General features: G+C 33.8%; 1 protein-coding gene across 2 annotated transcripts in view; it reads left to right on the top strand.

The window, feature by feature from the left end:
• SOCS6 (suppressor of cytokine signaling 6) overlaps nt 1-24,002 on the top strand; it is a 1,023,578-nt gene that overhangs the window by 796,527 nt on the left and 203,049 nt on the right. For both annotated transcript variants that reach the window (XR_010836697.1, XR_010836699.1), the window contains one exon: nt 11,554-11,612. The gene's annotated coding sequence lies outside the window, so the exon portion shown is untranslated. The remainder of the gene's footprint in view (nt 1-11,553; nt 11,613-24,002) is intronic.

Below are 24,002 nucleotides of genomic sequence, written 5' to 3'. Positions count from 1 at the left end.
TAACTGATTTTATTAGAAACATCTGATTTGGAGATACAGCTCCATTGCACAGCTGTTACCTGAGAACTCTTTCTGTTTTACTAGTTGTTTAGTAGCACTATTCCTTCGCTCCAATATCCTTCTGTTTCAGAGTGTGTTTTTAGTCTTCAAATAATCTTTTCAGGGACAGTGTATGAGAATAAAAGTCTCTTTGATCTTGGATATATTTTTCTGTTTTCTTCAGATATAGAATTTGGGGGAAAACTGTAGTGACTAGAGTAATACATCATGTAAAATGATATTGCGACTCTGGATTTATTGCATGAAAAAAATAAGCAACGGAATGCAACCCTAAATCAGAACACTTAAAAGATTTACCATATCATGGTGCTTTGGTCACATTGGAAATTTTTTTAAAATCAGAATTAATAAGACATTAAAGATCTCCTAGGTCAAAGATTTCCTAAACTGGGTCCTATGATATTACTGTAGAATTTTAGAGGGTCTGAGATACTGCCTGAAATGTAATTGTGTGTAGAAGTGATTCTTCTTTTCCATGGAAGTATTTCCATGGAAATACTTCCATGGAAACAGAGCCCTCAGAGGGCTCTGTTTCCTCCCCCATAGTTTGAGTTTTTATTATCATATAAATCATAATGAGATACATTCCTAATCTTATACACAACATCGAGATAATTGGTGAAATTACTTGTCTAAAACTATAATCTGTTCATATTTATTGTCTATGATTAATTCATTTACTTATTTAAATAGAAATAGAAGAAACCCAGTTTACAGTCTATAAAGAAAAGTTTTATAGAGAAGTATTAAAAATCATACTTTTATTATGAAATATTATCTTCTCCAAATTTTATTCTGTGCATCTTTGAACTTTAACTTCACAGGGTCCAAACCTATGACCACTTTGATTATATTTTTCCAAGTATGTGACAACATTTCAGTCTCCTGCTCAAAACGTGGCCCTTCAGAATGGGTTGTGTGCTACAGAAGTGTCTGTCACCTTACTCATTCTGTTTGTTTTATAGAGTTAAAAGAAAAAATATATATATTTTTTGTTGCTCCTTTATATTGTTGGCTTATATTGAGCCTGTAAACAATTCAAAACTATACTTTCTGTATATTGTTCTGTAAAGACTTTAGAAAGTAACTTTGCTAGTATCCTAGGCATTTTATCTGGCACATATTAATCTATTTTGAGCCTTTGCCTATTATTTTCTTTTTTAATTTTTATATTCTCTTGAACAATGATTAATGTTGAAAGAGATTTTCATCTAAAATGGCAATTTGCATGTCACAAAATCCTCTGCCAGATATTTCCTGTGTCATAGTTCAGCCAGAAATATTTAAGCTTAATGATTCTGTCTGTTCTGGGAACTGGTAGATTTTTTTACCCTGAATTAAATAATACTGCTAATAATGAAAGTAACAGCTAGTGTTTGTTGACTGTAAATGTGTGCCAGACAAGGAGATACTTGTATGGATTATCTCATTTAATTCCCATAATAACCCTGTGAGGTAAATGCGACTATTATCCCATTTCACAGATACCTTAAGGCAATACATGTGAAATCTTTATAGCGTTATTGTTAAATAAGGAGGGTTTGGTGTTAAACAAGCTACTTTTATGAGAAGGATATACATTCAGGACTCGGTGAGCTGTGTGGCTGTGTGTTATTTTATCTTTGTTTTCTCATCACCCGATGTTGGTTCCTAGTAAGTCTCTATGAATGACTGAATATGAAAGCACAATATCCCAGCAATTACAGGTTTTCCTGTAGGACACATTTTATGTTAGGACACATCCTCTGTAAACAGTCACACAACATCACTCTGCTAATGAGTAGAAAATAGATCCAATCATCCTGCTCTGTTCTTGGTAAAGTCCGTCTAACTGCAGACAGAACTTTCCACTGTGACTGTACACACGTTTGTCACTGAACCTGACTTTTCCAAAACGTCTCTAACTGGTAATGCTTGGGCTTGACATTAATAGCTCTTTGACTTGATAATAGCTCTTTTTCTAATAACTCCTTTTCCCAACCAATGAGAGAAAGGAAGCCAGAAAAACTTTTACTTTCACAAGAGTGATATGAGTAGCGAAATAAAATGCTTCAAACCCTACAGACTCTGTGTTAATAAAAGAGTATATTTTAAGTTTGATAAAATATCTGTGACATATAATTCCCCATTTTAACTTTCTTTAATTGTACCGTTCAGTGACATTAATTACACTCACATCGTTGATCAACCATCATCACAATCCGTCTCCAGAACTTTTTATCTTTCCAAACTGAGACTCTGTACTCATTAAACAATAACTCCTCCTTCTACCAAGGTGGTACTTTTTAAAAGAAGCCAATTTGGCAGAATATTAAAACTAAGGAGAATGAAATTACACTGTAATAAAGTAAGACCTAATTCTAAAGCCCAGCACATTTGTATATCGTTTGTGAGGAACTAACTGAAAATATTTTCCTTTTTATGCTATAATTCATAGATTAATTTTACTTTATTTCCATGCTCAAAAGCTTTTTTTTACTATAATTTTATGTGTTCAGTTAATATTCTGATCAATGTGTGTTAGTACTAAAGTCAAGAACGATTGTTAGGATACATGTGGGAGAATAGGTTCTATTGTACTTCTATAAGTAAATAGGTATCATAGAGTGTTAAATAAAGGACATAAAAATAATGCTGTGTCATTTATATCGTGGAGGATATAATAGCATGGAAGAAGTACTGTCCTTGATGATGAAAATGTACCTGTGGATAATTGATCTGGTTTGGTGATAAAAGCAGCTCAACGAATCTGAAACAATACTGATTCTAGTGAGTTAAAGTCTTAAAATTACAGGGCAAAAGAAGGCCTAGAAATATATTGTCTCAATTAAATAAAAAAACTTTATATGATTTGACAAAGCATTTTGTGCATTTTAATAGTACTTTGGATGTACCTTATAACTGTGTAGATAAATACTCCTGTTTTTAGAAATGTGGTTACGTACCTCTACTGGCTGGTCAAGGAAAGTCCTTGAACAAGCTGGGCGTCACTCAATTTAAATAGTTAAACTAGCAATAAAATATCATTTGATACTGATTATGCAAGTTCCATATATAGAGAGTTGAGGATCTCTTTTAATGCTTATTTCCACTTAACTAAAATGGAAAAAGGAATGAATCAGTTTATTTGGATTTATGGAATGTCATGACTTATTTGGATAAACATTATTGAGATCATTGCCTTGAATTTCTGAAAACCTCTTACAGCCTAGGCACCTTTTTTTTTTTTTTTTCTCTTGAGTTCCCCATCAAGCTCTTTTGCATTTCATTTAGGTAGTAAAAGCAGTTGAGCTGCATCATTTAGTAATTTATTTCACCCTCCATAAATTCTACTTTCTGCTTTCAAGGGTACAATAGCTTTTTTTTTTTTTTTTTTTTTTGAAACTAAAATGTCTTAGGTTTGAGAACTAAGCAAGTTCTCTGTAAATGTATGTTCTAGTCCATTTGTTAAATCCGCAGTAATAAATGTCCACATTTGGTAATTCTCAGTAATAAAATGTGTAAGCGCAGAAGACATTTAAATTAGTAGAAGGAATGTTTCACGTTACAATATTGTATATAAACTGTTGTCACTGTATGTGGTGTAGTATTAACGTGCCCCAGGTCTTAATGGGTTTCGTTTATGGTCGTTCTGCCCTAAAAACTTGCAAGAGAAATAAATGTGTTTTGTTTTATGGAGGTTCATATGGCCATTTTATTAGCTTCCCAGCCTTGGGGTCAGGTGTATTTTATAAGAGGAGCAAGCATTCACAGTAACCTGCCATCTGCACCACTGGTCTTAGCGTTGCTTCCTTTGGACACCTTAGCGTTTCTGTTAATACCTGGCTCTGGCAACCGTGTTGTATTAAATGTGCCTTGCAGAGGGCTGGCCCCTGAAGATGACCTGTTAATGAAATTTGCAAGGCATATGTTTTATAAATTGGTCTCGATTTTAGCATTTGTCTGAATTCATATTACTAAAGCACACAGTCTGCGATTTTATTGAAATGTTGTCCGGGTGGTGACAGAATAAAAGCCCAGTTTTATAGGACTGGGAGAAGTATATTGACTTCGTCATTTAATTACTTGTTTTATGAACAATAACCTTCTAATCCTGCTCTCCTTGGCGTACTGCTTCCTGATTATTTTTGTTGTCATGGGAAACTAGAGATCTTGACTTTTTAATCACTTAACTATCTCAGAGGGAAATGGTTGTTTTTATCTATATACGTGTGTGTATCTATAAGCAATATGAAAATAGTCAATTTGAACTAATTGCTATTAGGGGAATTCCATAGTTTAAACATTTCTTTTAGACGTATGGAAAATAGTATCTCGTGCTTCTTCCCTTGCAATGTCTTCGGAGGAAAGAGTTATGCATGGGTATTTTAATTTTTAACTACAGAGAACTTTTCAATTGTTCTGCATAAACATATGAGGAAATGCTAGGCTCTGCTTCCCACCTTTGCTGAGGAAGGTGAAAGGAAAAGATTCAGATTAATGTTCTTTAATCCCTTCACAGCTCTAGGAAACCCCTACATCCAGAAATCTCTGAAGCTGCTTGGTATGTTATCACAGGAGAGACAGTTTATTTAGGAATATTCACTGGAAAAGGATAAATTTTTCTATATTAATTATTAATAAAAATGATCATGGACAAAAGAAACTGAGAAAAAGTATATGAGTTGAAAAGTGGTCATTTAAAGCTATTTTCTATAAGTTGACAAGGATAATGACCACAAATAACAATAACAGTAATACTATTTATTGAATCCACCTCACGTATGAAATAGCATTTTCTCATTTAATCCAGTATCTGAGTCCTGATGTGAATTTACCACGAGAGTCAGTGTCACTCTGGTTCAATATTCTTTTATCAATTGGAGTCCAGGGAGGAAAAGAGAAATTACTCTAGATATTTCTAGTCAAGGGAAGTTCCATGTAGGAGTTGGTTATGGAAAGGCTAAAGGAGCACAAGAGAAGAGAGAGATATTATCAAAGATCACAAAGCTTTTACTGCTAGGATGGAAACCTACAGCCCACGAGACTATTAAACTGCTGGACGTTCAGGTTTCCAGCATAGCTGCTGTTGGAAGAGTGTCACCAATGAACAGAAAGTGGGTGAGAATGGATGTGCCTTTTCCCCAAATAGTATGCTGCAAAAATCACTTAATTAGGAATCTGCAAATTACTAGGATTTTAACTTTAGTAATTCCACTTACAATACTATGGGCAGTCCTGGAACTTTTGCCTCTATGGCCTTGATTTCCAACATTTATAAAATGAAATGGTTGGACTAGACCATTTTAAAGAATTGTTTCACATCTAAATTTGTACACCACCATAGGAACTCTTATTTTAAAAGAGCCAATTATGGTTTGGGGAGAAAAAAAAGTGTCCAGGACCTCCCAATTTCTGATTCTGGTAGGGCAATGACTTCCATTTCTAGTACACTCTTAAAAAAATTTCATCGATGTATGATTGACACATAAAATTTTGTACATAATTAATATAAACAACTTGGTGGATTTAGAGATAGATATATAACCATATAACTATCACCACAATCTGTGCCATAAACATATCCATCACCTCTAAAAGTTGCCTATTCTCTTTATTATGTTTCTCCTCCTCCTTAGTATTATTATTATTTTGTGTTAGAGGACTTAAGCTATATTCTCTTAATAAATTTTTAAGTATACAATTTATTGTTAACTATAGGCACTGTGCTATATATTAAATCTCTGGTTCTTACTCATCTTGTATAATTAAACTTTTGTAGCTTTTGACTAATACCTCATTTTTCCCTCCCCCTAGCCTCCAACAACCACTGTTTTGCGGACCTATATATATAGCATTTTCTTTATCGGTTCATCCGTCAGTAGATACCTAGGTTGCGTTCATGATTTGGCTATTGTGAATAATCCCGCAGTGCATTTGGAAATACAGATATCTTGTCAAGATCGTGATTTCAAATTCTTTGGATGTATACTCAGAGTGGGTATTCAGGTCCTTCGCCCATTTTAAAAATCTAATTAGTTATTGCTGTTGAGTTGTATATATTTTATATATAAACTCTTTATTAGATGTATGGTTTGCAAGTGTTTTCTCTCATTCTGTAGCTAGCCTTTTCACATTGTTGATTATTTCCTTCACTGTACAGAAGCTTTTTAGTTTGATATGATTTGTCTATTTTGCATTTGTTGCCCATATTTTTGGTGTCATATCCAAAAGATTATTTTCAAGGCTGATGTCAGGAAACTTTTCACCTTTGTTATCTTCTAGTTGTTTTATGGTGTCAGGTCTTAAGTCTTTAATCCATTTTGAGTTGATTTTTGTGTGTGGTGTAAGATGAGTTCAATTTCACTTCTTTGCATATAGATGGACAGTTTCCCACACCATTATTGAAGACTATCCTTTGCATATTGCATATTCTTGGCAGCCTTATCAAAGAACAGTTGACCACATGTGCTTCGGTTTATTTCTTGGCTCTCTCTTCTGCTCCACTGATTAATGTGTGTTTTTATGTCAGTACCATACTGTTTTGATTACTGTAGCTTTGTAATATATTTTGAAATCAGAACGTTTGAGGACTGCCGCTTTTTCTTCTTGCTCAATATTACTTTGGCTATATGGGGTCTTTTGTAGTTCCATAAAAATTTTAGGATTTTTTGTTTCTTAAAAAAAAAAGCATTGGCATTGTAATAGTCATTGCATTGAATCTGTAAATCACTTTGGGTAATATGGACATATTACCAATAAGAATTTTCCCAATCCATGAACACAGGATGGATATCTTTCTATTTATTTTTGTCTGCTTTAATTTCTTTCCTCCATGTTTTATAATTTTCAGTATATGTCTTTCACTTCCTTGGTTAAGCTTATCAGTAAGTATTTTATTATTTTTATGCTATTGTAATTGGGATCTTTTCCTTAATTTTCTTTTCAGATTTTTTTTTCCTTAGTGTATAGAGTCATATCTAATATTATGATAATTTTTTTTCCTGAAACATTGCTGAATTTATTTATTAGTTCTGAGAGGTTGTGTGTGTGTGTGTGTGTGTGTGTGTGTGTGTGTATCTGAAATCCTTAGGGTTTTCCACATAAAAGATCATGTCATGAGCAAACAGATCATTTTAGTTCTCCCTTTTCAGTTTAGATGCTTTTTTATTTCTTTTTCTTACCTAATTGTTCAGGCTGATACTTCCAGTACTATGTTGCCTAGAAGTGATAAGAGTAGGCATCCTTGTCTTGTTCCAGATCATAAAGGAAAAGCTTTCAGTTTTTCATTACTGAGTATGAGGTTAGCTGTATGATTTTTATCTATGACCTTTATTGTGTTGAGGTAAATTCCTTCTGTTCCTTATTTGTGGAGAATTTTTATCATGAAAGGGTATTAAATGTTGCAAATGCTTTTTCTGCATCTTTTGAGATGATCGTGTGATTTTTTTTTATCCTTTATTCTGTTAATACGGTGTATCACATTGATTGATTTGCATATGATGAACCATTCTTGATTCCAGTTAGGATAATTCCACTTGGTCATGGTATATAATTCTTTTGATGTGCTGTTGAATTTGGCTTACTAGTATTTTGTTGAGTATGTTTTCATCTACGTTTATTAGTTACTGGCCTATAGTCTTCTTTTCTTGTAGTATTCTTGTCTGGTATTGATATTAAAATAACACTAGCCTCATAAAAAAGTTTTCAGGGGGTCTGTATTTTTTTTTTTTTGAACAAGTTTAGAAGAATAGATATTAATTCTTCTTTAAATGTTTGGTAGAATTCCATTGTGAAACTGTTTGATCTGGAGGTTTTCATTGTCAGGAAGTTTTGGGTTACTGATATAATCTCCTTATTTGACTTTGGTTCATTTAAACTTTCTGCTGGTATTTCTTCATGATTCAGTACTGGTAGGTGGAATGTTTCTAATAATTTATCCGTTTCTTCTAGGTTGATCACTTTGTTGGCATATAATCATTCATAGTACTTCCTCATGACTTTTTTAAAGTTTCTGTGACATTATTGTAATGTTTACTATTCCATATCTGATTTTATTTCATTCTTTTCTCTTTTTTTGAAAAAATATTTCTTCATTTATTTAAAATTAATTTTAATTGAATTAAAGATTCTTTAAATTCTATAGCAATTAAAAAACTTCAGAAGTTTCACACAGATGATTTTATATAAACCCATAATAACCCTTTTTTCCCCTCTACCCTTAATATTACCCCTCTCCCCTTCCTTTTCCCCACTGGTAACCACTAGTTTCTTCTCTATATCGGTAAGTCCACTTTTTTTGTTCTGTTTTATTCACTAGTTTGTTGTATTTTGGGGATTACACATATAAACAATATCATACACTATTTGTCTTCCTTTGACTTATTTCACTTAGCATAATGCCCTCTAAGTCCATTCATGTTGCTGCAGATGGCAAAATTTCCTTCTTTTTTTATGACTGAGTAGCATTCCATTGTGTGTGTTTGTGTGTGTGTGTGTGTGCGCACACACACACAAACACACGTCATATCTTCTTTATCCATTCATCTGTTGATTTACATTTAGGTTGCTTCCATACCTTGGCAATTGTAAATAATGCTGCTTTGAACATTGAGATGGAGATATTTTTTTGAATTAGTGTTTTTATTTTTTGTTTGTTTGTTTGTTTTGGATACATATCCAAAAGTGGAATTGCTGGGTCATATGGTAGTTCAATTTTTAGCTTTTTTTAGAACACTCCATACTCTTTTCCACAGTGGCTGCACCAATTTACATTTCTACCAACAGTGTACAAGGGTTCCCTTTGCTCCACATCCTCACCAGCATTTGTTATTTGTGTTCTTTTTGATGATAGCCATTCTGACAGGTGTGAGGTGATATTTCATTGTGGTTTTGATTTGCATTTTTCTGATAGTTAGCAATGTTGAGCATCTTTTCATATACCTTGGGCTATCTGCATTTCCTCTTTCAAAAAAAGTCTATTCAGTTCTGTCCATTTTTTAATTGGGTTGTTGGGGGGTTTTTGTTTTGTTTTGTTTTTGCGGTATGCAGGCCTCTCACTGTTGTGGGCTCTCCTGTTGCGGAGCACAGGCTCTGGATGCACAGGCTGAGCGGCCATGGCTCACGGGCCCAGCTGCTCCACGGCATGTGGGATCCTCCCGGACTGGGGCACGAACCCCCGTCCCCTGCATCGGCAGGCAGACTCTCAACCACTGTGCCACCATGGAAGCCCTGTTTGTTTGTTTTTGATGTTGGGTTGTACGAGCTGTTTATATACGTTGGATATTAACCCCTTATTTGTCGTATAATTTGCAGATATCTTCTCCCATTCATTAGGTTGTCTTTTTGTGTTGTTGATGGTTTCCTTTGCTTTGCAAAAGCTTTTAAGTTTAATTAGGTTCCATTTGTTTATTTTTGATTTTGTTTCCTTTGCTTTTCCTTTTATTTTTTCTATTTTGTCTTAGTTATTTTAGCTAAGGATTTCTTGATTTTGTTTTTATTTTCAAAAATAAAGTTCTAATTTCATTGTCCTTTTTATTGTTCCTATTTCCTATTTCATTTATTTCTCCTCTAATCTTTATGATTTTTTTCCTTCTTTTAACTTTGAGCTTAGTTTATCCTTTTCTAGTTCTTTGAGGTATGAAATTTGGTTCTTTACTTGAAGTCTTTCTTCTTTTTAATGTACGTTCTTATCGTTAAAAACTTCCCTCTTCGTACTGCTTTTGCATCCTGTAAGATTTGGTATGTTGTGTTTTAATTTTTGTTTGTCTTGAGATATGTTCGAATTTCCCTTTTGATTTCTTCTTTAGCCCGATATTTGCTCAAGGGTGTGTTTTAAAATTTCCAAACATTTGTGAATTTTCCAGTTTTCCTTTTGTTATTGATTTCTAGTTTCATTCCACTGTGGTTGGGAAAGATACTTGGAATAATTCTAGTCTTCTGAAATTTGTTGAGTTGGTTTGTGACCTGACATTTGATCAATCACAGACTTGTTCTCTATATACTTGAGAAGAATGAATATTCTGCTGCTGTTGAATAGAATGTTCTGTATACATCTGTTATGGCCATTTGCTTTATAGTTTGTTCAAGTCTGCTGTTTCTTTATTGATTTTCTATCTGGATGATCTATGATTGAATGTGGGATATTGAAGTCTTCTACTGTTACTGTATTGATGTCTATTTCTCCCTTCAGTTATATCAGTGCTTGTTTTATATATTCACGTGCTCTGATGTTGAGTGTATATATATTTATAACTGTTGTATCTTCCTTATTAATTGACCTATTTATCATTATGTAATGTCCCTTTAGTCTCGTGACAATTTTTGACTAAAAGTTTATTTTGTCTGACATAAGTACTGCCACTTGCTTTTCCTTTTGTTTACCATTGCATGGAATATCATTTTAAATCCATTCACCTTCAGTCCATGTATATTCTTAAATCTAAAATATGTCTCTTGTAGACAACATAGAGTTGGATCTTTGTTTTGCTAGTTTTTGTTTTTCATCCAATAACCACTCTATACATTATGGTTGGTGAATTTCATCCAGTATATTTAAAGTAATTATTATAGGTGAGGGATTGCTTTGGCCATTCTGTTAAATTCTTTTTCTGTCAGTCCTGTTTTTTTGTTTTTCTTTGCTGTCTTCCTTTTTGATTTTGTTTGCTGTCTTAGTCCACTCAGGCTGTTATAACAAAAATACCACAAACTGGATGGCTGATAACAAACATTTATTTTTCACAGTTTTTGAGGCTGGGAAGTCCAAGTCACTGCCAGATTCAATGTCTAGTGAGGGCTCACCTTCTGGTTTAGAGACAGCACCTTCTCGTTGTAACTGCAATGGCAGAAGGGTCTAGGGAGCTCTGTATGGTCTTTTATAAGGTCTCTAATCACACTCATGAGGGCTCCATCCTCACGATCTAGGCACTTCCCAGAGATCTCCCTTCCTAATACTATCACACTGGGCATTAGGTTGCAACATAAGATTTTGGGGGACACAAACATCTGGTGCATAGCAGATTTGATCATGTTCTTTGTAGTGATAAATTTCATCCTTTTGTCTTTCTCTCTTTTCAAAATCTGCTATAGAATATTTTCTTTGTGGCTACCATGTGATTTTAATAAAAATTCTGTCTTTGGGAAATTTAATTATAATTCAGATATAACATGTCAAGACTTTTTTAGTTCGCTGATTACTACCATTATAATCTATAAATTTTTTTGGACTTTCTACGACCTTAATCATGACATGACAAAAATATATTTTATTTCTTTCCTACACTTATTCTTCTGTTTCTTTTTTAGGTTAAGAAAAATATTATACTTAAAAAATTATTGAGGAGACATGTATTTCTTTTTTACTTTACTTTACTTCACAGACCAGGATATCCAATAAAATGCTAAATAGAAATAGTAATAGTGTGCACTCTTTTTTCCTCTGTCTGGGGGAAAATGATCTAAATAATCCTTCATTATATATGATCACTGACTTATTAATTCTTTTTCTTTTTTTAGACCCCTGTTGATTAAAGAAGTTTCCTGCAATGACTACTAACAGCAGTACTTGTACTGAGGTAAGGTTTTTTGGGTCTTTTTTCAGTTTTTTGTGTTAATGTGGTGAATTATATCTGTTGATTCTCAAATGTTAAAATTTTTACTTTTATTATTGCTGCATTGCACTCCAATTTCTCATGATGGGTTTGATTTTCTGTATTGCTGGACTTGATTTGCTGATATTTTGGTCAAGATTTTCCCATCTGTATTTATAACAAGGGTGGATCTGCATTTTGTTGTTATTGTTGAAATGTCCTTGTCAGAATTTGATATTAAGTTTAAAACTGTGACACGGGATGAGTTGGAAAATGTTTTCTTCTTTTGCTATCCTCTCCAAATATTTGTATAGTATTGGTGTTGTTACTTTTTAAAATATTTAGTAGAATTTACTGATGAAGTTGTTTGGACTTGAACTTTTCAATGTAGGACAGGTTTCAATAATCAATTTAATTTCATTAACAGATACTAAATTATTTAGGATTCTATTCTTTTGTCAAGTTGTGTTATGGTTTTCAAGGCATTATTCATATCATTTTTACTTTCAAACTTGATAATACAAGGTTGGTTATAATTTTTGTTGGTGTCTGTACTGATGCTCCTTTTTGGGGGGTTTCTTTGTTTAAAGACTCCTATGCTTTTCTAACTGAGCTAGATGAGTGCCCCTGGCTTTCTTTCTATTTTATATTTAAACAGTATTGCTTGGGTTTTTCGCGTTAACTGATAATACAAAAACTATTCTCGGCTAGTTTTTTGTTTGCTATTTTATGATTTTAATTTTATTGATTTCTTTTGCTTTATTGTTTGGATGTTGCTTTCCTGTTATTTTTTTGCGCTTTCTGAAATGAAATTTGAGATCATTGCTTTTAAAACTTTCTAATGATAAGTCTATAAATTCCCCTCTAAGCAACTCTTTAGCTGCATGTAACAGGTTTTAATATATTTTCATTAACATTCAGATTAAAATATTTTCTAATTTTACTTGTGATTCCGTTTTTATTATGTTCTGTTGGTTATTTGGAAATAACTTCATTTCCAAATTGTCAGAGATCCTTCCTCCCACCCCCTGCTTTTTAATTGATTTCCTGTTTTTTCACCAGTGTCAGAGAGCATACATTGAATGATACCAACCCTTTGTAATTTATTGAGGCTTGCTTTATAAACCAACATAAGGCCAGTTGTGGAAAAAATGTATATGTTTTTGAAAATTATATGTATTCCATTTTAAACATGATTCTTCTAATCATAGGGATTATATATAGGGCTGCATTGTCCATGTTATTGTTAGTTTTATATTATTGTTTCATATATGTTTCATGTATTTTATGTTTCTTGCTATCTATTAATCATTTTAAATTTATTTTCCAATATACTAATTTAATAGATATAAATACATTTACCATTGTTTAATAGTTTATAAAATATACTCTTGGCTTACTTAGCTTAGTCTTCTGGAAATGGAGAATATTTTTCTTATCTTTATGCATATTAAATTATGATTCTAGTAGCTTAACTTAGAACTGCTCTAAATTTTTAAATGCTATCTCACAAAATGCATTGCCTGAATCTTGCAGGTTTTGTTCACAGCTATCAAATTAAATTCTTGATTTGGGGATTTTGTTGTCTTTAAGTAATGATTTCTTAAATTGTGTGAAGTTGGTTGCAAATAACAGAAACCCACACTTACTGCCTGAATCTAAAAGGGCAGTGATGGTGAGAGCTAGGTAAAGGATCTGATGAATTTCTAGGCAGTGGCTCTCTCATGTTTACTTCTCTGCTTATGTTTTTTGAGTCTGATTATTTTGTGAGCATCTCTCTGCAGGCCCATGTGCTTGCTATACTTGGCAGGTGTGCAGTGGCCAGAGTGTGTTGCAGTGAAAATGACCAAAACTGGCCCAAAGTCCTGATGACGTTTCAGGTCTAGTGCTCACCAGCAACCAATCAAATTGGTGTCTGTAACCTTTAATTTAGTCTCTGGTTAGCTCCGTGTGGCTCTCAGTCCATTCTTGAAATAATCAGCTCTGACGGGAGGCCCAGTTCTCCTGGGACGTGTAAGGTTATCGAGACTGTACAGTAGGGTGGTGATATTTCAGAATCTTAGAACAAATTGTGAGGAGGGAGAAAATGAGCACATTGTATTTGACTCTGTTAAATGTTATATCATATTTGATTTAAGATTATTTTTGCACTAATTTAAAGGTTTAGAGTGTCTTTCTTTTGGCTGTCATCTCGCTTACATTATATATTTGAGCATTATGATACCTGCAAATTTGATACAGAAAATTATATTTGCTAAGTAATGAAATATTATTTAACATAAAATAATGTATTTCCATAGTCAACAAAATGTTCCATTTTATTCATAAATGAGAAGATAAATTTGAGAAGCATCTGTAAATGAAAATGAATTCCTCTGATATTTTTAATATCTCCTGTATTATGTTCTTTCTCTGAGGGCACTTACTTTACTACCTTATGTCTTGTTATTAGTATCATCCAGTTAAGGGACTAGAAACATTTATTTGATATAAATTGTTGTATATGTAATATATACCTATGAATATTAATGATTAAGAATGTCTTATTCATTATTGACATTCTTCTTTGGAATGTGAGAAATGAATGGTTTTAGAGGCATCTCAAGTACATCATTTTTTATATAAATTAAAATACACCTTGAATGGTATATAACCTGTAATTTTTTAGGTCAGACATGTAACTGCTAATCTTTAAATTCAGTTCATGTATTCTGACTATTTTATACTTCACTATAACGAGACAAGCATTTCAGAGAAGGCAAATAATAACGTTACTATGAAAATGTTTGCTGATAGAGCCTATTGTGTTCAACTAAATTAGCATAAGTAATTATTCTTCAAAAGAGTCAGTTTCATTTTCATTGTTCCCAGTTGTATATTCTACATAGCTCTCATTTTCTTCAGGCATTAGAAAATTTCAACAGCTGGGTAAATTTTAATAAACATAATTAACACTTGTTCACAAGTGTTTTTGATTAGGCTTATGATTATTTGTATAAGTATCTGGGTAGAGAAATTCATTCAGTGCAAGCCGTGTCCCAGGCAAAGTATAAAGTTGGCAAAGTTTGTCTTCAGTATTTTATCCACCTTATTTTATAGATAAGTATATCTTTTTCAGAATTTCTACTTCAAAAAGCCCAGTTATTATTTACTTTCCTTCTAGTTTCTCTCTCTGTAAGTTACAGTAGGATCAAACTAGGGTTAGATAGCATAAGATGAAAAATTAAGGCTGCCTAGCCTTAATTAGTTAACTATCCTAAACTCAGTGTCCTCAACTGTGTAACCTCGGAAAAACATTCCAGTTCTCTAATTCCCATCTGTAAAATGGACATTATAATAGTACCAAATGCAAACTTTGCGATGAGAATGGAATGAGATAAAGCATATTAAGATTTTAACATAGCACCTGGAGAAAAGTGATTATTGATTGAATGTTAACTGCTGTATTGTAACAGCGACTAACAGTGCTTGAACAGTCTCCAACAGTGTAACTCCTCACACATAAAATAAGTGGGTCCTTCTCTCAAATGACAGTGCCTGTTGGGTGTTATCATTTGAAAAGTAGGCTTTGCTTCTTGCAGTCTTTCCATGAACCAGCCTTTTTCCGCATCTTCCTTCTTCCCTAATGATGATGCTGCTGGAAGTGATGAGGGTGATGATCTCTTTTTAGAGGTTTATTATAAATTACTCTTTGGAGTCTCTCTTCCTCCCATAATGCCATCTCATTAGTGAACAACTAATTTGGTAATGTTGTCAAACTAATTTAGGCTGGCTGCATGATAGTTCCATGTCCTTTCTTTCAGTATTCACCTTTCAAATGAAGTTTTAATTATCTTTATATCAATGAATAAGAAATAAGGTTGAATATCACCTGAGAAGTGCCAGCTGGAAAGGTTTGTCACAAGAGAGAGAGGTTCTCCTAGTCATATCATTTCAGCAAGTACCTATCAGTCTGGCACTATATTCTCTGGTTCTACTTTTTCTAGAAACAAATGCAACTTTTCAGTCATTCTTCGCTTTGCTTAAGTGATTATCCTAATAAAACATGAAGATTTGCAGCAAATTTTAGTTAACTTGTTAAGAAAGCTCTCAAAAGAATAATCGGTATTTCATTCATTAGTTGTTACTTCATTTACTAAGTGTTACTTCATTTAAAAAAAAAAAAAAACTGAAACAATCAGAAACCAACCTGCACAGCTTTTTAACTACCAAATCTGTATGTAACCTAGTCACATATTTACCCACATATTCTGCCTTCTCCCTATTACAATGGATGAATGTATTGTAATCCCATCTAAGGACTCTTCCAATTGGAATCTTAACCTGCTTCTGAGGAAGAGATGTGCTCATGTGATCTTGCATCCCTTTTGTGTACATGTGTTTGTAATACGGGTGCTCTTCAAGGTGTGGAGCTCAGGGCAGGGGTTCCCTTGCCCAAGTACCCAAGGGGGAGGGACTGTTTGCAAAATCAGATTGTTTTGACTTGATTGAATCAGTTTCATCGGCATAGAAAATAGCTTCTTAATTCATAGTAAAATCAACCCTTTTACACTTAAATGGATACATTCTTTCTTGTTTTTTTCTTGTTGTCATTGTTTGTTTTTTTAGTATAAATACCAAAAAGTATTTATATTTTGCTTTTTGAGAAAATTTTTACATGTATTTAAAATCTACATACAGCTTTACAGAAATTCCCTGAATGATGTCTGCTATTTGCAAATTAAAAACTGAGGAAATAGTTATATTTCCTTAGATTGTGTCAAGTAGTTTCACTAACACGTTTTCTCTTCTGCAATGTAAGGTCACATCAAAATAACATGTGATCCTAAGAATTGTACTTTCAGGTATACAATCGATGAGCACAGTGGCTAGCATGTAAAAGATATTTCAAAAATGTGATTTCTCTTTGATCAAGTTTCTACAGCTAACAAATTTTTATGACTAGATTAAATCCTAAAGCTTCTGCTATTTCAGGGCTCTTTCAAATATATTTTAGGATTTTTGTTCACTTTCTATGGATTATTTACACAAGATAAAATGGAAGAAGTAGCAAATCAAATTCTACCTGCAGTCTCTTTCCTGAAATACCATGTATACGAAATAATCTGTCAGCAATGTTTTATTTCTTAATAAAATAGAAGATTATGAAAGTACCTTCCAAAGAACCAGTGATGTAGCAGAAACCTTCCCATTGGATCCCTTATTAAATAACAGCTAGAATATTTAATAGTTAGAAAAATGTTTGTCTTCAGGTGTGAGAACTGTTAGTAGAAATGTATATCCCAATTATGACTGGATTAATATTTTCCCTGATACAGTAGAATTTAATCTGATAAAACACACTCTGTAGAAGATTTTATATCTCTGACAGTGAGCCATTCTCGTGTTTCTCAGGTCGAGGATCTATTCATTTCTCTGTCCAGATACAGAACAATCTTACATCAAGGCAGTTCATCCCAATTCCCATTTGTACTATTAGAGTGGAATTAAAAGTCCTAAAACTTGAATAGAATTAGATGGCCAGATGCTTAAGTGAGTTGCCCCTCCTCAGGTAGGCATATTTCAGCTCCCAACCAGTGTCTATAAATCAAAGTCATTTAAAGAAATATTTCAAAATGTAATGCCCCTACAGTCATCTTTAAAGACTGTTAATTAAGCCTTTTATACGAGGAAGCAAAAGTCTCATCAGAGAGTTGTGCTTGTGCATTTATTCTCTATATACCATTTGTTATTTTAGGCAATATCTATATGATATTTCAGAGTAAAATAAAACAGTATATACTGTTATAGGAGGCGAAGTTGTACTAATACTTTCATTTAAAGCTGATTAATTTTTTAATACTCTAAAGGGTATTGTTAAATAAGCAGCACTGATTTAAAAAAAAACGTCTGAATTGTTAGTATGTGAAGTCCTTATTCAAATCATATTTAACACCTTCTCTGGCTATCTGTTGATTAATGATATAAGAGGGAAAAATGTTCATAAGGAAATATCTTTTCTCTTTTATTTTCCTTCCTCCCTTTCTCTGTTTCCTTCTCTCCTTTCCCTCCTTCCTTCCTTCCTCCTTCCCTCCCTCCCTCCTTCCTTACTTCTTTTTTTTTTCATTCAACTAGCTGCTTACCCATTTCTAGCCTTTGGCTGTGAACATGTATTTGCTTATTACTGGTATCCTTTTTGGCAGATACTAACTATTCCGTTTTACCCAATATCTCATTATCCTTTTGCCAAAATATTTTCATCTTTCATTAATGTGTTTCCTTTGCCTTTGTGAACTTGTATATTCCTTTTTTGAAATATCTTAATGGTGTTTTCACAAGGAGAGGTGATAGATATGTGTGTTCAAATCATTATGTTTTAACTGAAGTTTATTTAATTCCAGTTGAATTAGATTTTACTTTCATCCCTTTTGTTTGGTTTGTTTTGATGATGTTGGTGAGTGTAATGTAGAATAAGCCCAAAGTATTTAAAAATGAGGTTTCATTGCTGTTGACCCCATGATGAAATAATATAGTACGACCCAATTATTGAGATGGAACAAGAGAGTGCAATGTCCACAGTTTGTGCAATTTAACTTCACAGAAATTACATGTTTTAAAAAATAATCTTCATTTAAGCCTCAAATAAATGCACTGATACTGTTTGACAGCTTGTATATATAAATATTGCTATTGAATTTTATTGGTACTCATCCCTACTTTATGAGAGCTTGGAAGGTAGGAACTATCACCAAGGATCTTAAAGCATTTATTGGTACTTAGAAGAATAGAAAGTATTAGTACAACAGCAACATAATCTTTTCCCAGCATGCATTCTCTAACTACCCAAGCATGTTTTTCCTCAGGAACAGAGTGTGCTGATAGCAGTAAAGTGCTTCTCAGCACCAATTTACGTTGATTCTCCTGAACTGCATGATAGAGTGGAAATTTGTGATATCAAGAGTTCTTGTTCTGACTTTTTCTCTAAGAAACATACAACCTCAGAAAAGTACTAATTTTTCCTACATCTGAATTGTCTTGTTATTATATAATGGGGAAAACATAATATCTTATTTTCTTTATACTCTTATAACCTTCACTGAAGAGAACGAATAAAGCATACTTGAATCCTGAGTTCTAGATAAAAATATAAGCTTTCTGTTAACTCTGAGAATAATGTAAAATCAGGGGATATTTTTCAAAGTTTTAAATAAATTTATGAGAAGCATTTCCATCACCAATAGCAAATTTCTTTGCTTTTAGGACAGCTAATTATATCTTTTAGGTTGGCAAAATTAAAGCTATGGCATGAGAATTTTGTAACTATGAATATGAAAGACTAGATTTGGAGAGGAAGTCATTAGGGAAAGATAATGTTGCTTTCAGAGATACGGGCTGGGAATTAAGTGGGAAGAAGGTGGCGAAGGGAACAGCATGGCATCGGTCCAACATCTACCCATTGGCTCTTTGGTAATTCTATCCAGTATCATGGATTTAAGCACCACTTACAAGATAATAATTACCAAATTTATATCACCAACCCATATCCCTTTCCTATACTTTGGACTCATCTCCATTTCCTTCTTGATATTTCCATGTGCATGTCTAATATACATCTCATTGCTAAAATGTCCACAGTTGAATTCCAGATACACCTTTTATATTAATGCCCTACCTATTTATCAGGTAATGGCAACTCTAACCTTTTATTCACTTAGGGGGAAAATAAACTTTGTCATCCCTGATTCCTTACTTTTTCCGTAAATCACAAATCAAATCATTTGGACAATCTTTTTGGCTCTAGTTTCAAGAGCTATCTATAGCCAGATCACATATCTCTATCACGTATCTATCTCTGCTCTCACCACCATCCAAACCACTGTCAGCAATTACCTTCATTTATGCGATTGCACGCTAACTTCTGCAACTTCTAACAGTGTCCCCAAGTGTTTATTTAAAATAGCAACCATAGAGGTTATTTTTAAAAGTAAGTTACAGGTACAGAGAATATGGAATAGACTTGTTTTGCTCCCTTCTCCCCACTAGTGCGATTATGAACCCTGGACATGATGCAGGAAATATCTGAAGGTTAAAAGTGAAAAGTTGAAAGAGAAAGACAATCTAGTTAGGGACTCCAGGACAGGAAGAACCTCTAACTTCAAGGTGTCTTACAACCCAGTCCCCCAACAGTGGATGGCAACCCAGGTCTAGCATTTTTAGACTGTTAGTCTAGCAAACGTAGGCAGTATAGGTAGGTTCATTTCTCCTCAGGATCAAAGGGAAGGGGGGGAACATGGCAGCCCTGTTGGCAAACGCTCTCCTCCACTAGGTCTAAGAATCCCCTCCATGTTGAGAGATGCCAGGTGTCTGGGCTTCCCCAGCGAAGAGTATCCTGCCAGGGACCAAGCAGGTGCACAGGGAAGCCTCTTTGTAAGGACCAGCTAAAGAGTCTTCTTTCAATGGACCCACCAGAATGAATGCTAATGGATATGAAGTCATTGTGAGGGGTTGCTAAAATGCTCTAAAGTCAGAGTGTGGTGTTTTTGTGCAACTCTGTGAATATACTAAAAGCCATTGAATTATATACTTGAACAAATTTTATGGTATGTGAATTATATCTCAACAACCCGTTTTTGTTTTGAAAAACCAATGGGATATTACTACACACCTATCAGAATGGATAAAATTTTTAAAATGGGTAACGCTAAAAGCTGCTGAGAAACTCTTTCACTCATACATTGACAATGGAAATATAAAATGGTAGAGCCTCTTTGGAAGCAGTTTGGCAACTTCTTACAAAATGAACATACATTTAACCATATGTCTAAGCAATCGCACCTGGGCCTTGATAACAGAAAAATGAAAATTCATGTTCACACAGAAAGTTGTAAATGAATATGAAAAGCAGCTCTATTCATAGTAGGTCCAAGCTGGAAACCACCCAGATATCCTGTAACAGGTGGACGATTAAACAAACTGGATACAGGCGGGGTATGGAATACTACTCATCAATAAAAAAGAACGGACTCTGTATGCATGCAACAACTTGGATGGACCTCAAGAAAATGACGCTTAGTGAAATAAGCCATCTCAGAGGTTTACTGAATATGTGATTCCACTTCTACAACATTTTTGGAATGACAAAACTAAAGAAATGTAGAACAGGTTAGGTAGCAGTTGCCGTGACTTAGGGAGAGGGACAGGTGGGGAGTACGAAAGATTAGTCTGGTTATAAAAGGGCAATATAAGGAATCCTTATGCTGATGGAACTGTTCTGTATATTGACCATGGTCCTGGTTACACAAACCTACACAGGTCATAAAATTGTATAGAACCAAATTCACAGATAAGCACACACATAAATGACTATAATTAAACTGGGGAAATATGAATAGGATCAGTGAATATTCTGGACACTGTCCCGGTTGTGATATTTTATTAAAATTTTACAGAATATTAATAGTTGAGGAACTAGGCAAGGGTGGACAAGATCTCTGTATTATTACTAACAACTGCATGTGAATATTATTTCCAAATACAATTTTAATTTTAAATAAGTCAAATCCATGTTATGTTTTGTCTGAAAAAGCCTTAAATGGTTTTTTATTTCACACTGAATAAAAATCTAAACTCTTACAGTAGCCTCACAGAGCCCTCTGTGATCTGGCCCTATCAGCTCTCAGGTTCAACAAATCACCCACTCATTTGCACAAGTTCAACCTCACTAGACTCTGCAGTTGCTCAAAAATTTTAAAGCATTTGCACGGCCTTCTGTCTCTGATTGGAATGTTCTTCCTCCATACATTCATATAACTTCCTCTCTTACCTAACGACAGCCTTTGTGTATTGGGCGTGCCCTCAGATTGCCTTGTCCCCTTCTCTTACTCTAGCTGTTGCTGTGGCAACCAACTCTGCAGCTGTATGCTGACAGCACCGTGGATCTGTAACATTCACTCTGGTGCTTGTCTTTCACTTCATGAGATGCCAGCAGAACACATCTCAGTTGTGCTGATGCACAGCAGACTTGCAAGTGTAGGAGGACATTACATCTCAGGGAACCTCCCTTTCCATTGTGTGATGGGAGCTAGTGTCTAAGCATTGCCTGAATTGATCCCTTGGGCAGAGAATGCTGAGATACCCTCCACATGACTTTTCAGAGGATTCCTGGCAGTTGGGTTGGATTTCCTTCCTTCCTTTCCTTCCCATTGCTGTTTTTTGCATCATTTGCCAAAGTAAGTTGCTTGCAAACATCTAATTTGTCTGATTATTCTGTCTGGAGTAAAAAACTTAGAAATCTTTGCTCTCTCAAGCCTTAACCTAGATCTGTTTTTTTTCTTTTTCTCCTCCACAATACTTTTCATATTCTAAGATAATATATAATTGACTGATATATCCTTTCGAACCTTAGTTTCTGTCTTTTTCTGCTAGAAGGTAAGTTCCATGGGAGAACTTTGTTTTATTCAATAATATATCTTAAGCCCTTACAAAAGTTCCTGGCATATCGTATTATTTTACAAGTATTTGTTTAATAGGGTAACTTGTTTGAACCTCTCTTTTCTAAAGAGAGAGAACAGGTTTTTCATGAACGTCTTAAGAGAATCATACATGATTCTGCATAAACAGTACTACATTGAGGCCACAATTTAAAGGGAGGTACAGAGTAGGGAAGGTTGATGTAGTTCATCTTCAGTTCCTCTCTGGCCCCATTGTTAGAACACCTGGAGACAGATACATTTTGCATGGGTTTTGGCATTCTCCTAATAGATGCTGGAAGATGTGTTTTCAAAGGGAGTGAGTAAAAGATGAGTGGGAGTTGGCACAAAAGGGAAGAACAGACACCATCAGATGTAATTGAAAGACGAAATCCAGTAAACAACCAGCATAGAAGCTCAAGACAGTGAAAACGGTAAGCTATTGTTCTCATTCAGGTGAATTACAACTTCCTGAGGTTCTGTGGCAATTTCAGAAAGTTGCACCACATTTTTCATTTTAAAGAAAGTGAAACCACTTATAAAATAGCCTCAATCAACTCAAACCACCCCAAACCTGGAAATAACTAAAAAGCTCCCTATTCCACAGAGAGAAAGAGATCTAATCCAAGACTCAAAAAATTACAGGAAAGTCTAGCTTCTCTATGAATAGAAAATCTAATATAGTTTGGCTTAATGTAGGGGAAAAAAAAGCCAAAATTAAAACTTCTTAAGTTTAAAGAGATGGCCTAAAGGGAAAAAATTGGAAAAAGAAACAGAAATTTCTTTTCTCTTATTAAACACACAGTTAAAACTAGTTGATACTTTAACAGACACTAAAATTAGACATACAAAAAAGAAACTGTTTCTTGAGATCCACATATTTCCAGGTTGACAATTTATGCAATTTCACATCATTTTATGATCTATATAATTTATATATATGTAAAATTACATAATTATGTATAATTTAGGTTTTATTATTATGTTAAAATGTAAGCATTTAAAAAATTTGTTACACGGGAAAAAATTATCAAAGCACTCACTTGCTTTCTGTTATGAGGTCAGAAAAGTTTGTGACTAAGGTAAACGTTTTCAGACAATAACGTTGCCTTTTGATAGATGCAGTTGTAAGCTTGAGTGAAAGACTGTTGTGGTTTTTTGTTTTATTTTATTGTTTGATTAAAATAACAGACTTACTCTCAGCATATTTGTAAATATAATACAAAGGGAAAGACCATCCAAGGATCGTCCAGAAGTTATTATACAGTTAGTTCATTCCCTACCTACTTACTGTTGATTAAGCATACCAGGTTTAGTGACATTACAATTCAACTTACATATATCTTTTTCAGTAGTGATGCAAATATTTTCAGTCTAGAGGGACAAGTAACTCCAGAAATGATGGCTTGTAGCCCTGTTGACGTCAATTAGCTATTTTTCTTCAATCAAACCCAGCAATCTCATCCTTCTATTAATACCCTAGATTCTATGCTGCTCTTTGAACTGATTATACCATTTTACTGGTTCCTTTATCCATCATCAATTACTGAGCTCATGGAAATTTTGTTTCTTGGTTTGAGCCTTTGATGATTTCCAAAGTCAGATGAATGATGGAGATTTATTCTCTAGTGGGTGAGGCACAACAGAGAATCTGAGTTGCTAGTTCTTTCTTTATCTCTCTTCTGCGCTCAAATCAATTAAGAGATCTATCCCAGTTGGGAAAGAGAAGAGATCGTTTGAGATTTGAACCAGTACTCTGGATTTCTTTTATTAATTTATGCATTTTTTATTAAGATGTTATATGTATTGAATAAAATGCACTCATTTAAAAGTATAGGTCGTTGAGTTTTAATAATTGTACGGAATCACACAGCCATAATGATAATCAGGATATATATTTTTTTCTTATTCTAAAATGTTTCTTAGT

Source organism: Kogia breviceps, chromosome 15, assembly GCF_026419965.1.
Source record: "Kogia breviceps isolate mKogBre1 chromosome 15, mKogBre1 haplotype 1, whole genome shotgun sequence".
Taxonomy (NCBI): domain Eukaryota; kingdom Metazoa; phylum Chordata; class Mammalia; order Artiodactyla; family Physeteridae; genus Kogia; species Kogia breviceps.
This window is presented reverse-complemented; position numbering and strand designations above follow the sequence as displayed.